The 13,977-nt window shown below is 41.3% G+C and overlaps 1 pseudogene; it reads left to right on the top strand.

The window, feature by feature from the left end:
- The first annotated feature begins 12,326 nt into the window (after positions 1 to 12,326).
- On the top strand, positions 12,327 to 13,142 carry LOC118708279 (annotated as a pseudogene).
- Positions 13,143 to 13,977: the final 835 nt, after the last annotated feature.

Genomic DNA, 13,977 nt, shown 5'->3' with positions numbered 1-13,977 from the left:
ATGGAAGCATCTCAACACTTTCTGGGGGACAAATCCCATAAGTACCTCTGCAAATCATTCAGGGAATTCATATGTACTTTGGGTTTCTTTGTGGCTTTTAGAAAGTGGAAATGCAAAGGTGTTTTCTCACCTTCCTGCCTCCATGCTTATCTTCTATCTCACTTCCTTAAAAAAAAAAAAAAATGGACCTTTGTGATCCATCTGCAGCAAGGTCTGCTTCTGATGAAATTTACTGAATTCCCCCAGGACAAGCAGAATGTGGAGAGGAGAGAAGAGGATGTAGGAACAAAGAAGTGCACACTGCCCAGCATTATAGTAGAAACCATCCCAGGCATCTGCCTCAGGTAGACAGGGGAGGTGGAGTCTGCTAGAAAGGCCTCAGCCCAATTTTTTTTAATGGCCCAATGGGAAACAGCAAGACCCAGGCAATGTATAAAGAAACAGGTGATTTTAGAGCACTCAACCAATGAGGAACTAGAGGAGGGACTAAATAAATAGGCTATGTTCTTTGACCCACTTGAGCATGTACAATAGATGTCCATTCTCTGTAGAGTGCATTAAAAGTCTCATTTTTCTCATACTTTTTCCAAGTCTGTCATTTCTCACACTTACTATCTTTCTAACTAACAACAGCAAATTAGATATCATTCATCTGAATGGACATAGTCTCACTGTTTCTTACCTTAAATGACAAGTTCTTGAGTCTCAATGTCATAGAAATAAGTACTGAACTCTGTACAAGATCAGGCATATAGATTTTTTTTTTTTTTTTTTTAATATATATTTTATTGATTTTGCACAGAGAGGAAGGGAGAGAGATAGAGAGTTAGAAACATCGATGAGAGAGAGTCATCGATTGGCTGCCTCTTGCACACTCCCTACTGGGGATATGCCCGCAACCAAGGTACATGCCCTTGACCGGAATCGAACCCGGGACCTTTCAGTCCCCAAGCCAACGCTCTATCCATTGAGCCAAACCGGTCTCGGCAGGCATATAGATTTTTTTTGCAGACAGTTTGTAGACAAGGGAAGGACCAGAAAAGAGAAGTTGAGCTCTCTGAGGGGTTCTTTTGGGTGATTTAAATAGGGACTTAGGTGTGGGTGTAGGACTTGGGAGTGATGATGAGATCAATTATTCCATAATCATAGTCACTTGGGGCCCACTGATTCTGGGGAACCACAAGAAATTTTCCATGGTCAGTGGACCACTTGAAGAGCCTGTAAAATAATGCTTCCATAAATATTCTAGTTACTGATTCAGGTCGTGGGTCAGAGAATCTGAGGATCTGAGATTCACTGTGGGTTTTTAACTTCACGCAGGAAAGAATTCAAAGACAAGCCAGCATAGAGTTTAAAGTGAAAGTGAGGTTACTGGTGAAGCCTTGAGACAAAATGGGCTCCTTCACAGGCAGAACAGTCCCCATTAGAAGAATTGCTTTCTTTATTAATCAGGGTTTGAGTATTCAACAAGGGAGGGGGGGAACTTTTAGCATAACCTTGGGAAAGGGGTGGAGACTTCTCAGAGGAGCTCTGTCAGCCATTTTATGTTCTTTCCATTTCTGATCAGGATGGCTCAGGGTGTGTTGTTTAACATGATAATGTATTCAAATGATTGCATAATGTGGTGAAACTAGTCATCTTGTTGTGATACCATTGCCATAATCTGGTTATTATGTAACAGGAAAGGAGTACAGGGAAGACTAGATAATATAGGCATGCCCTTTATACAGCCTTGCTAAATAGCTGTAATTTAACATTCTCTAAGTCTGTTCCCCACAGCTCAATTTTTTGAAACTATAGCAAGAACCACCCTATACCCACTAGTGTTAAAGAAATTTTACCCACTAATTTCACCCAGAACAATTAAATTAAGCTGGTCTCTGCAGGTTTTAAGCCATAAATCTGGTGAAAAGTGACAGTTTCTACAGCTTTTATTTATTATAGCTTTTTTGCCACATACATTATCTCATTACCACTTAATTGACAAATCATCTATTTTGCAGAACATGATGTTAAAAAATGATGTATGGTTGTTGTACATTCTTTCTTTTTGAAACAGGTCCAGTGTTTTTGGGCTTGATGCTTCAAAAGAAAAGCCAATATTCCATTCATCAGAGTTAGGATCAAGAAAAGATTTATGGAACTTATTCGCAAACCCAACATAAAAGAGTCAGAAATCTAGGCAGCTTTTCCAGTTAAATGAAGGACGGAAAGGAGAGATAAGAAGTGAGTGCTGGTTTTAGACAGGTAGACATCTACAGGGATTCTAGAAAGAGTGTGAAATTTCCCTGATAAAAATCAGTCAAAGATTTGGAATACAAAGAGGCAAAGGACACTCCTTTGGAGAAGCAAGAAGGAAAGAGAATCCAGAAAATTGAAGATAATGTAAGGAGCCTCTGGGACAACTTCAAGCATATCAACATCAGAATTATAGGGGTGCCAGAAAAAAAGAGAGAGCAAGATACTGAAAACCTATTTGAAGAAATAATGTCAGAAAACTTCCCTCACCTGGTGAAAGAAATAGATTTACAAGTCCAGAAGCACATAGAACCCCAAACAAAAGGAATCCAAAGAGGACCACACCAAGACACATCATAATTAAAATGCCAAGGGGAAAAGACAAAGAGAGAATTTTATAAGCAGCAAGAGAAAAGCAGTTACCTATAAGGGAGCACCCATACTACTACCCTGTTTCCCCGAAAACAAGACAGTGTCTTATATTAATTTTTGCTCCCAAAGATGCGCTAGATTTTATTTTCAGGGGATGTCTTATTTTTCCATGAAGAAGAATACGGTACACATTTATTGTTAAATTAAAATAAAGGAAATTTATTACCTGTATACAGTACGGTAGTATGGTAGTTGTCAACACAAACCAGACAAACTGTGAATCCTACAGTGTCAAGAATTTACTCATTTATTCAATGACAATCATGTCATCATCTTCTGGAACATCATCATAACAATCCAATTCCTGAATTTCCTGGTGAATTTCTTCTGACTCCATTTCTTTCAGAATCAGTGGACCAAATCTCTCATGTTTAGCCTAGGGGGGGGCCTTATTTTCGGGGGATGCCTTATATTTCACTCAGAAGGAAACCAGTAAGTAGGTCTTATTTTCGGAGGATGTCTTATTTTCAAGGAAACACAGGTATCAGCTGATTTCTCAACAGAAACAATGCAGGCCAGATGGGAGTGGCAAGAAATATTCAAAGCTATGAATAGTGAGAACCTACAAACAAGATTACTGTATCCAGCAAAGTTATCATTCATAATTGAATGGCAGATAAAAAGATCTTCACAGATAAGAAAATGCTAACGGAGTTCATCACCACCAATTCAGTATTATATGAAATGCTGAAAGGTATTCTTTAAGAAGAGGAAGAAGAAGAAAAAAATTATGATCAACAAATACATATCTATCAACAAGTGTATCTAAAAATCAAGTGAATTAAAAATATGAGGAACAGTATAAACTGGTGAATATAATAGAATCAGGGGCAAAGAAAGGAAGTGGATTGATAATTATCAGGGGGAAAGGTGTGTGGGAGGTGCAGGAAGAGACTGGACTAAAATCGTACACCTATGGATGAGGACAATGGGGCAGAGGGTGGGGTGGGAACCAGGTGGAAGGGAACTATGGGGGGGGGGGGAGAAACAATTGTAATAATCTGAGCAATAAAGATTTATTAAATTAAAAAAAAAGAGGGTGAAACTTCTCAGTGCCTTTATTCCTGGCTCCTTCATTGATCCACTGATCTGAGTCCGGTTATGGATACTCCTGTGAAATCTCTGAAAAATAGTCATTACTTTTTGCGTTTTCTTCACCTCTGCTAACAAAGGAGCTGCTTAAGGCTCAAGCAGAATTCCTGCAATTAATTGAGATATCTATAGCAGGAGCTATTAGCTTGCAGATCATCAGAGAGAAACATTTCATTCTGTTACTTTGAAAGAATATGGTTATATTAATTTCAACTGTGGAATTTTACTGAGAGTAAGGAATCGTAGTCAGGGCTCTCAGTGGATGTCCTTTCAAGTCAAGATGGAACCTAGATGTTACCCCTATACTGTCTCATCACTAGGCATGTTTTACAAGTGAGAGTGGTGATTGCCCTTTAAAACTCATTACTTCTATGGTCATTCTCTAGTTTCTTCTTGTTATATATCTGGGCAAAGTGACTCTGAAGGCCAATTTCCTTCCGCTTTTGCATTCCCTGACTATGTGGTTGGGTAGATTATTGTTCAATATTCTTATTGTGGTGATTGTTTTTATGAATATACTAAAGGCCTGATGCACAAAATTCTTGCCTGGGGTGTGTGTCCTTCAGTTCAGCCTGCACCCTCTCCAATCTGGGACCCCTCGAGAGATGTCCAACTGCCCATTTAGGCTCGATCCCAACTGCTCACCTGCCTGCCTTCCTGATTGCCTTAACCACTTCTGCCAGCCAACCTGATCACCCCCTAAACACTCCCTTGCCAGCCTGATTTATGCCCAACTGCTCTCCTGCCAGTCTGATTGCCCCTTACTGCCCTCCCTTGCTGGCTTGGTCACACCTAACTGCCCTCCCCTAGAGGCCTGGTCAAAAGTTATCAAACTGCTAATTTAAATATATATGCTTTAAAATATGCAATTATACCTCAATAAAACTATTTTTGAAATGTGATTTCTATACCACAATCCCATCTCCTTCTCCACCAATGTTAAACATAGTTTCCTCTGTGCTCATGGAGGCTTTTCATAGTTCCCAGAATACATGACTAGGCTCAGTAATAACTAAGAGAAAATAAAAAAAAATACTTAAAAAAACTTATTAAACACCCTTGGTTACCACAGCAGTTTTCATAAAGGCAAACTAGCTCAATCCCTTTGGGACAGAGGGATCCATCACTACAGACTGTAGGGAAAACCCTGAGCCTCTCCACTTCCCTCCTTCCAGATGATTTTGGCTGGCTCCTCACTCAGGCTCCTTGTCTGCCATACCAGAATCCAGTGTTGTCATCCTTTAACTCTCAGTGTGAATACAGTGCAGGAATAATTGTGGCACTGCCTACCTGCCACAAAGCACACTGTCTCCAGGCCAGCTCCAGGGTCACTGAGTGCTTCCTAATCCCTTTAGAAGGGTGTTAGGCAGTGATTGCAATGTTAATATTTAACTAAGGAAGGACTGCTATCACAAATCACTGTCACAGGATGAAAGAAAGGAAGTTGGGAGCTTGCTAGAAAGTGAGCTATTTGAGAATATCTTGTTTTAGAGGAATAAACTAACTCCCCTCAAAGCTTGTAACATTCAAGGGGACATCAACTAACTTTGATATACTAGTGTAGAGAGCACCTGGAAAGGCCCCTAAACTGATTGTCATCTGAATCCAGCTGTGCCTGGCAGAGCCATGCCCTGAAAACATTCCTTGCCAATGGCAGGTGTGTTGTCACCCTGACCTTCAACTCAGGCACCTGGGGGTAGGTTTCATTATCTGGAACAAACCTGGTTCACCTAGAAGTGATGATTACAAGGAAGTCATAAGAATGCACATAACCTCCTTTGTCTTGGGCTTTAGTAAAACTTGCTGGTATTTTGCTGTATCAAATAAAGGCACTGTATCTGATCTGGGTGACTGTCTAACAATCAGAGGACAGCTGTCCCACCTGGACCCAGCTTTTTCCTTCTATTTCTGTGTCTGTTCCTTTCATTTTCTCAATCCCCAGCTGCCTCTAGTCAGGAACCTCTCTCTAGCCATGCTGGATGCAGAAAAGAGAGAAATATTTATATTCCAGGAATTTTATCAAACCCATTTTATATCTATATTTGTTTATATAGGTCTTGAAACTGTCCTAATAATGAATACTAATCACTCTTTATTGAAAATTAGAGTTTATTGTTTGTCTTTTGCATTAAACTGAAAGCTATTAGAGAACAGAAAACAGGTCTCTTTACCTCTGTATGGCTGGTGATTTGCAGGATGTCAGACCAAGGAGAGTATTTAATTAATTAAATACCCTGTAGTTAATGAGGCAACTGATCATCTGCAGAGCTAAGTAACTTTCACAGATAGTAAATGTCTCATGATATGGCAAAGGTGTATTGGCCATTGTAATGAAAAGTTATCTTTAGACTCAAGGATGATGCAGGCAACTCCATAGGACATAACAGAATTTATTAAAGGGCAATTAATTTACAGGCACGAAGAGTCAGACCAGGAGTTTTACACAAATTATTCTCTACTAACAGGCCGCAGTTATAGCACTTTCTTAATAGTAGAGCTCAGGTACTAATGATTGACAAGACAAATGGACAAAAAATGTAGTACCCACCTGGGCCCATACATCCTGGTGGTCTTGTGCTGGATGTTCTTTTATAATTGATAACATCACCAGCTTGGTATTTATCTTGGTGTTTATGCCATTCCAACTTTTATTAACAAAGGGATCAAAGTTATGCCACCCTGAAGCTACCTTTCTGGGATATTGTTTTTAAGATGTTTTTTAAGAAACAAAAAAAGAGGGTATTTGTCATCTAAATCTTTGTTACTTGTTAGTGCTGGAAAAAATCCCATTTTGTAGGGCCTGCATGGTGCCACAAATGAGTGGGTTGTGGCTGGAGGCATCTCACATATTGTGGCATACACTCCATCTTTCTGACTTCCTGTGTAATGAAGGTCTGTGCTTTCTCTGAGAGTGAACATGTGAAGCTATGAGAGCTGTATCTTTTGCACTTTCTTTGTGTAAGCCTTTCTACTTCCTGTAAAAGACTTATTGTTATTAAAAACCTACTATTATGTTTTGAATTGAAGAACTTTTAAATGAAAAATTTTAGAGAGCTCTCTCATTGGTATAGTAACTAGCCATTTAGAGACCCTTAATAAGATGGAAGGACAGAAATTAAAATAAAAATCAAAGTTCACTCAGACCCCTTCCGAATTACTTCCAGAAATTTATAGATATTGTAAAAATTAGGTCACTGGAAGCATAATTGCCAAGTCCTTTTGAAGAAAAAAGATTGATACTCAGAAATATAACTTGAGACTTTTGAATTAGCTATCTAGCTTTTTGGGTGTTACAAGTGCTAATTAGGTTAATTAACAAGATCATTATTTTCAAATGCAGAAGAAAAATTTAGAGACTGCCCAATAAGGTGGCCATTTTAAAAAGGTTATTGCGATAAAAAGATTATGAGAATATATTGAACAGGTTTTGAAAGGATTCAATAACTGACCAGAAACTTAACAAAGTTGGAAGCTAATTTTTCGAAGACTAATAGGAATATTTTGAAAGTTTCAACATGTCTTCCTGCAGGGTAAGTACAGTTCACTAGGGCCTGAGGCTGAGGTAACCAAAGGGAAAAAAAAGGGCACTGTTACAAATAAGTGGTATCTGACTTGGTGCAATATAGAATAGAGATCTTGTAACTAGGAACCCACACCTGAAACCCACATGTTCATGTTGACCAATGTCACCTCAATAAATTTAACAAAGATAAAAACTAAAAACAAGTGGCTAAAGTCATCATGCCTGATACTCCCCCCTCCCATCTCCAGGTTCCTTAAAAGGTATTGAAGGCAAATGAAAAATCTTGTGGTCTCTACAATTATTCATAATTCTGTTCATTTGTATGATCTGTTGGTGATATTTGTGTTTATATGTGGAGTACTTTCTGTCTCCTGATAATATCATTAGGTTGCAATAATTTATTGGCTTAAAGGAATAAAATTAATTACCTAAATTTAGAAATAGAAATTCCCTAATAGATTTGTTTCAATGGATAGAGGTAGGCCCATGGTCTGAAGGTCCTGGGTTCCACTACAATCTTGGGCATGTACCTTGGTTGCAGGCTCAATCCCAGGCCCCAGTCTGAGCACCTTGGGGGAGGTAATCAGCGGATGTGTTTCTCTCACATGGATGTTTCTTTTTCATTGTCTCTCCTTGGCTTTCCTAATATTTACCAAAATCAATGGAAAAATATTCTGGGGAGGGGAATAACAACAAGAAAAAATAAAAAATAAATAAATATAGAAGCCATCCCACGTATTTTTTAGAATCCTATAATCTAAAAAATATTTTTTATATTAAAGCTAATTTAAGGTTGGTTTAATTAAATAGACATGCATTTTAGTTATTAATATTGAATACAGTATTTTTGTTTTACCTGGGTTAACAAAAATAAGTTTATATCCTATATAATAAAGAGGTAATATGCAAATTGCCCTCACACTCTCACATAAGATGGACACCCCTATGTGGTCAAAGATGGCTGGCTGTGGAGGGTAGCTGTGGGTATTCAGGCCAGCAGGGCAGGGTAGTTGGGGTGGACCACGCCTGCCAGGAAGGGCAATTAGGGGCAACCAGGTCAGCAGGGGAGGCCAGTTAGGGGAGGCCAGGCTGAGATGGGGGGGCAGTTGGGGGGGACCAGGCCTACAGGTGAGGGCAGTTAGAGGCAATCAGGATGACAGGGGAGGGCAGTTGTGGGGAACCAGGATGGCAGGGGAGGGCTGTTGTGAGCAACCAGGTTGGTAGGGAGGGTAGTTAGGGGCAAACAGGCCTGCAAAGGAGGGCAGTTGGGGACAACCAGGTCAGCAGGGGAGAGCAGTTAGAGGCAACCAGGCCGGCAGGGTAGGGAATTTGGAGACAACTGGGCTGACAGGGGAGGGTAGTTGAGGGCAACTAGGCTGGCAGGGGAGGGCAGTTGAAAGTAATCGGGCCAGCAGAGGAGGACAGTTGTGGGCAATCAGGCCTGCAAGGGAGCAGTTAGGCATTGATCAGGCTGGCAGGGGAGTAGTTAGAGGGTGATCAGACTGGCAGGCAGGCAATCGGTTGGGAGTCAGCAGTCCTGGATTGTGAGAGGGATGTCTGACTGCTGGTTTAATCCCAGTCCCACAGTTTGTTATGTAATTTGTCAAGAAAATAGCTTTGGTGATAATTAATTTTGAAATCACATAGGGTTGTTATGAACTAATCAATACATATAAATAAAATAAAAATATTTTAGGTAAAATGTTTTTGTAATAATGTATACTTATGTAAAAACTAGATGCTGGATACACAAAATTTGTGCACTGGGGAGGGGTGTCCCTCAGCCCAGCTTGCACCCTCTTCAATCTGGGTCCCTTGGGGGATGTCCAACTGCCTGTTTAGACCTGATCCCTATGGACATCTCTCACAATTCAGGACTGCTGGCTCCCAACTGATCGCCTGCCTGCCAGCTTGATTTCCCCCTAATCACTTCCCTGCTAGCCTGGTGATGCCCAATGGCTCCTCTGCCAACCCGATTGTCTCCAACTACCCTCCCCTGCCAGCATGATAACCCACAACAACCCTCTCTTACTATCCTGGTAACCCCCAACTGCCCTCCCCTGCAGGCCTGGTCACCTACAACTACCCTCCACTGGTCACCCCTAACTGCCCTCTCCTGCAAGACCAGGCACCCTTAACTGCCCTCCCTTGTGGCCTGGTTGCCCCCAACAGCCCTCCTCTGCCAGCCTGATTGCCCCCAACTGCCCTCCCCTGCTGGCTCGGTTGCCCCCAAATGTCCTCCCCTGCAGGCCTGATCACCTACAACTGCCCTCCCCTGCTGGCCTTGCCACTCCCAACTTCCTTCTTCGTCTGGCCTGATCTCCCACAACTACCAACCTGTGCTGGCCATCTTGTGGCAGCCATCTTTGACCACATGAGGGTGGCCATCTGTGCAAGGGCATAAAAATCAATTTTCATATTACCTCTTTATTATATAGGACTAGAGGTCCAGTGCATGAAATTCATGCACTGTGTGGTGGTGGAGGGTGTCCCTCAGTCCAGCCTGCACCTTTTCAAATCTGGGAAATCACTCTCACAATCCAGGACTTCTGGCTCCCAACCACACACCTGCCTGCCTGCATGATTACCCTAACTGCTTCTGCCTGCCAGCCTGATCTCCCTATAACAACTCCCCTGCCATCCTGATTGACGCCTAACTGCTCCCTTGCCTGTCTGATTGGCCCTAACTGCCCTACCCTGCTGACCTGGTCACCCCAACTACCCTCCCCTGCCGGCCTCATCACCCATAATTGCCCTCCCCTGCCAGCCTGATCACCACCAACTGCCCTCCCCTGTATGCCTGGTCCCCCACAACTGCCCTTCCCTGCTGGCCTCCCCCCATTCTGCCCTCTTCTGCAGTCCTGGGTCCCCCCCCCCCTCTTTGCTGGCCAAGTCACCCCCAACTGTCCTCCCTTGCAGGCCTGGTCTCTCCAAACTGCCTTCCCCTGCTGGCCTGATTGCCCACAATTGCTCTCCCCTGGTGGTCATCTTCTGGCGACCATCTGTGTCCACATGGGGCAAACATCTTTGACCACATTGGGGAGGCCATCTTGTGTGTTGGAGTAATGGTCAATTTGCATATTACCTCTTTATTACATAGGATAGTGTTCTAGTCCTGGTTGGTGTGGCTCAGTTTTGTAAAGTGCTGTCTCATGCACAAAAATGTCATGGATTTGATCCCTTATATGAGATTAAAAATAATAATAGCTTTGGTTGGTTTGGTTTAATGGATATAGTGTTAGCCCATGGAATGAAGGGTACTGGATTCCATCCTGATCTAAGGATTTTTTTTTTTTTCCCCATTGAATCTAGAGAGAGAAGGAGAGGGAGAGCAAGAGAAACATCCACCAGTTATCTACCATACATATCCCAACCAGGAATTGAACCTGAAACCTGAATATGTGCCCTGATCAGGAATCAAACCCAAGACATTCAGGCAGAAAAAAAAAACTGCTTCAGTTTTTTTTGAATTAAAGATGATAAACAAGAGGGCTTCAGGCAGGTGCTCTTGTCACTTAGGACTTTTTAAGGCTTTTAGGATCCTTGTGTCAGAAATGGGGATTGGGGCAGAAACCAATAAGTATATTTATCTCACAGGGAACTAGTCATTGATGTTTTTCTAAAAGCCCCCAGGTGAATTTAATATGAAATAAAAGTTGAGAGTTGTTGAAACATTTGCTGAATTTGTTCCTAAGCTTTGCTTACTTTTGGGATTATTCTATAATGTATGTCAGGTTATTTAATCTGATTTATGGATACAGCTAAATGAACTTTAATTTAGTGCATTACCTTAATTCTCCCACATTATATAATTGCACTAAGAAAAGAAAACAAATCTGGGAGAGTCTCCATCTCAGGATAAGCCATTTTGCTAAAACTAAAACCTTCAAGAGTTTGGGCATGAAAGATTGTCCCAGTTACCCTCATTCTTAATCTCTTCTTGATCAGACACAGAAAGTGACCACAACTCTCGGAGGAGGGAGAAGTTGGAGAGAGAAGAGGAGAATTAGGTATTGCTGAAGTTTCTAAAAGATGGCACTCATATTTTGTTTTAAAATTTTTTTTGAAAAATATTTGCAGTGATTTTTAAGGATACAGAAAAAGATGAAATAGAATGTATATCTCAGACTTAATTTTTCTATTTTAAAGTGATATTTTACATCCTTTAATGTTTTTAACAATTCAAAACTTCTATAGTACACATTTCTTTAATTCTTGTAATGTATAAATAACAAAAATGTAATCCTTGTTTATCCTTTCAAAGGACCAGCTCTTGATTTCATTGATTTTTTTGTACATTTTAATGGTTGCAATATCATTTATTCTCTCTCTGATCTTCTTTATTTCCTTCCTTCAACTTGCTCTGGGCTTTTCTTCTTGCTCTCTTTCCAGTTCTTTAAGTTGTAGGGTTAGATATCTTATTACCAGTTTTTCTTGTGTTGTTTTGTTTGTTTGTTTGTTTGTTTAGTGAGACCTGTAGTGCCTCTATGGACTGCTTTCATTGTGTCTCATAGATTTTGTGTTTTTATTTTCATTTGTTTCCAGGTTATTTTTTATTTCTTCTTTGATTTCTTTGGTAACCCATTCATTGCTTAATAGCATGCTATTTACCCTCCATGTGTTTGATTGTTTTTATTGTAGTTAATTTCTAACTTTATGCCACTGTGATCTGAGAATGTGCTTGATATGATTTCAACCTTCTTGCATTTGTAGACACTTAGACTATGTCCTAATATCTATTCTAACTTTGAAAATATCCTATGTGCACTTGAGAAGAATGTATATTCCGTCGCTTTGGAGTGCATGTTCTGAAGATGTCAATTAGTTCCATCTAACCTAGTGAGTTATTTAGGTTTGCTCTTTCTTTGTTGACTTTTTGTCTAGAAGATTTACCCAGTGATGTCAATGGGGTATTAAAGTCCCATACAGCAGTAGTGTGGCTGGGGCAGCCTTGTGGAGGTCAGAGTAGAAGCAGAAAAAGGACCTGACCCTTTACCAGACTGCCTAGGATCAGCCCATATTGTGTGGGTTCTTGACTTTGTGCCGAAAAAATTTCCCAGCATGAGTCCAGGTGTGAGCGGGCCCAGCAGAAGGAGACATGGCTGCCAAGCTGTTTGAATCCATCAGCAAGTTTGGCCTGGCCTTAGCCATTGCGGGAGGTGTGGGGAACTTGGCCTTGTACAATGTGGATGCTGGGCACAGAGCTGTCATCTTCGACCGGTTTCATGGCATGCAGGACATCGTGGTGGGGGAGGGGACTCACTTCCTCATCCCCTGGGTACAGAAAACGACCATCTTCCACTGCCGCTCTCGACGCCGTAACGTGCCAGTCATCACGGGTAGCAAAGATGAACAGAATGTCAACATCATCCTGCACATCCTCTTCCGCCCGGTAGGTAGCCAGCTTCCCCGCATCTTCACCAGCATCGGAAAGGACTATGACGAGAGCGTGCTGCTGTCTATCACCACTGAGATCCTCAAGTCAGTGGTGGCTCGCTTTGACGCTGGAGAACTCATCACCCAGGGAGAGCTGGTCTCCAGGCAGGTGAGCGACAGCCTTACAGAGCGAGCTCATCCTGGATGATGTGTCCTTGATGCATCAGACCTTTGGGAAGGAGTTCACAGAAGCAGTAGAAGCCAAACAAGTGGCCCAGCAGGAAACAGAAAGGGGCAGATTAGTGGTGGAAAAGGCCGAGCAGCAGAAGAAGGCAGCCATGATCTCTGCGGAGGGCGATTCCAAAGCTGCTGAGCTGATCACAAACTCGCTTGCTGCTGTGGGAGACAGGCTGATCGAGCTGCGCAACTGGAAACCGCAGAGGACATTGCCTACCATAGGCCACAGCCCCGAGGATTCTAACATCGCGTTCCTTCTGCCCCTGCCCCAGAATCACTACGAAATTTCATGATTGGCTTAACGTGGAGGAAATAAAAGTAAAATCACTTCAGATCAATAATAATAATAATAATAATAATGTCCCATACAATGATTGTGTTGCTGTCAATCTCTCCCTTAATATCTTACAGAAGTTTTCTATGTGTGGGTTACATACATGTTTATCAGAATTATAGCCTCATGTTGAATTGATTCCTTTCACATTATGAAATGACCTTCCTTATCTCTTGTTATGGCCTTCACTGTGAGGTCAAGTTTGTCAGATATAAGTATTGCTACCCCAGCTTTTATTTTTTTTCATTTCCATATGCCTGAAAAAATGTTTTTCCATTTCTTCTCTTTCAGTCTCTGTGAGTTCTTTTTTCTGAGGAGGGTGTCTTGTAGATAGCATATACGTGGGTCATGTTTTCATATCAATTCAGCTACCCTACATCTTTTGATTGGAGCATTTAATAAATTTACATTTAAGGTTATTATTGATAGGTTCTTGTTTGTATCCATTTTTACTCTCTATGCTTGTGTTCTTTCCTCCCATTCTATTTTTTCTTTTTACAACAGTCCTGTTAGCATTTCTGGCCCTGCTGGCTTGGTGGTAATAAACTCCCTTAGTCTTTTTTTGTCTGCAAAGCTCCTGATTTCACCTGCATTTTTGAATGATAGCCTTGCTGGACAGAATCTTCTAGGATTCAGTCCTTTGATTTTCATCACTTTGTATACTTCTTTATATTATCTTTTGGCTTAATGTGTTTCTGTCGAGAAATCAGTGGATAGTCTTATGGGAGATCCCTGGTAGGTAACT

This window comes from Pipistrellus kuhlii, unplaced genomic scaffold, assembly GCF_014108245.1.
Source record: "Pipistrellus kuhlii isolate mPipKuh1 unplaced genomic scaffold, mPipKuh1.p scaffold_m20_p_1, whole genome shotgun sequence".
Classification (NCBI taxonomy): domain Eukaryota; kingdom Metazoa; phylum Chordata; class Mammalia; order Chiroptera; family Vespertilionidae; genus Pipistrellus; species Pipistrellus kuhlii.
This window is presented reverse-complemented; position numbering and strand designations above follow the sequence as displayed.